The sequence below is a fragment of the Schistocerca gregaria genome, unplaced genomic scaffold (assembly GCF_023897955.1).
Source record: "Schistocerca gregaria isolate iqSchGreg1 unplaced genomic scaffold, iqSchGreg1.2 ptg000407l, whole genome shotgun sequence".
NCBI lineage: Eukaryota > Metazoa > Arthropoda > Insecta > Orthoptera > Acrididae > Schistocerca > Schistocerca gregaria.
The window spans coordinates 1,332,207-1,334,596 of NW_026061844.1; positions in this window are offsets into that span (position 1 = coordinate 1,332,207).

Sequence of the window (2,390 nt, forward strand, 5' to 3'; positions counted from 1 at the left end):
CGGCGTGTTGAGGCACTTCTGCGTGCTCGCGGGGACCATAAACGATATTTCTTTGGCTCCTCAATGTAACAAATGACTTGTCAAAGTGACATCGTTACCAACATGTTTTCAAGTGGTTCTAGTATACGGTACGTCTCGGGAGACAGGTTACAATTTAAAATATGAGTATTATGTACTCAGTCCCCTCTACAAGTTGTAGCAGGTAGTGATGGGAATTTCAGAACATCCTGTACGTTTCCTGCAAACTGTATAGCCGTTGTCGTATTACAATTGGTATCTGCGAATACATTCCATAATTCGTGACAGATCGCGAGGCGCGACTGCAGAAGTCCGTAGCGTTTACCCAGGGGGCGTCTCGGCTACGGCAGCTCTGACGGCTAGTTTGAAGGCCACTTTCAACTAGTGTTGCCAGAGGTGTCTCTTTATAGAGATTCTACGACTCTCCCGACTTAAGCTTTAAGAGGAAGACCAAATGCTCCAACTTCTGGCCTCTGCTAACATTTCGAAATACACTATCCTATCAGTGAGTGTACAGACACCTGTTAGTGGACATTAATATGCAGTGCGTCCACCCTTTGTCTTAATGGCGGCTTGAACTCTGCTCGGGACACTAAGTGAGGTGCCTACCGACAATTTACGCACCACACACGGATATCGTATCTACGTGTTTGTACACGCAAGGCAATACATTGCACAGCAAGATCGCCATATCTCTCAAAAATTTTAAACATCTGGAGCACAATGGGCAGGTTCTTTAAAGCAGGTCGCGATTTTGAGGATGTAACGAACCAACTGAACTGAATTTGGTACGATATCCGTCAGAAGGGTATCCACTAACTTTATCAGTGAATGCCAAGCCTAGTAACTGCCCGCGGAAAGACCAGAGGTGGCCCAACACGTTATCGACTTATCAATTTGTGAAGCTCTTTGTCTTGAATTAATCATCCAGTTTTTCTTCAACTCTAATCATTCATTTGCCCCTACACGTACAGTCATGCTCAAAACTATCCTAACGAACGAATTGAATTTCGCCTGATTCACATGCAACCCACATAACGCAACTGTCTAGCAGGTCCCCTTATCGCTCCTTGGTACAGTCGTTTGACTATTGAAAATGGTTCCAACAAATCACCACAAGAAAACACTGTTCTGTATCGCAATAACTCAAGATGTAAAGTAATACCACGATACTACAAATATCACGGAACACCTTATCACAGATAAGACTGCCCTTAAGGCTTGTAGCTCACATTTATTACAATAAATGACATACCTGACATTTTACCACTCTCATTATTACGTCAGATAGGTAATACACGTAGTAAATTCGTCGTATTCATGATTTCCTCTTCAATGTAACATACCGTACTTATCATTGAACACAAAATGAGATTAAAAATTAAAGTTATTCACGGGCAACCAGTTGAGAATATGTATGAACTTCAAATGACACGACGAACCGTCTCGTTTTGCATATGGATTCAAACCCAGGTCATGCAGACTAAGCAAAGATTTCGTGCCTGACGGAAACTAACAGTCACTCCTGATTAGGCATACAGAGAGTGATATACCTCGATTTTAGAGAGAGCCAGTTTGCAAATACCAACTTTAAATTACATAGCGCAAGCATTTTTGCCGGACGCGAATTCCTACCAAGCACCTATTGCTTCTGTTAACGAACGACGAGAGATGTTGAATCTTGGTTCTTGACAAGTAACTTACTTGAATTGCCGTGAGGTAAGGCTTTGTACTGGGCAGGGATTCGAACTCAGAACTTAATCGGATAGATATCGACGCACAATCGACTGTGACATTTCGGATTTTCTCGGCAGTAGCTAGATGTTTTAACTGAAATGACGAGACGAAACATATTTTTTTTTTCCTTCGAAAGACTCCAACCCGGCATCTATCGCTGTTATATTCTACAGAAAACGAACGTTAAATATGGGTTTGTTGCACCAGCAGCTACATGTGAGCGTGTTTGACCTAGAAATAAAATGACGAAGAGTTCAGTGCTCACTGGGAATACAGCTCCACACATCATATCGCTTTTGACTACACACAAAAATACGTCAGCTTCCGAATTTTTGTCCAGCTCGGACTAACATCTTGAACTTACAGTGATCTCGCAAATAGTCCTGTGTCTCACTGGGTGTCAAAAACGTCACATATCGTTAGTGTTGACAACGAATGAAAATACATTAAACATTAAAATAATTATCCACCAGCAGATAGGTGTTCTCATGCTAGAGCTTGATAATACATAATGAAATCTATAGTGCCGGGCCAGGATTCGAACCCATTCACGCGCAGTATGTGGAGATGTTGAGGAATCTGCAGTTCTGAACAAACAACAAATTGTAGCCGTGCTGTATTCTCACGAAGGGATC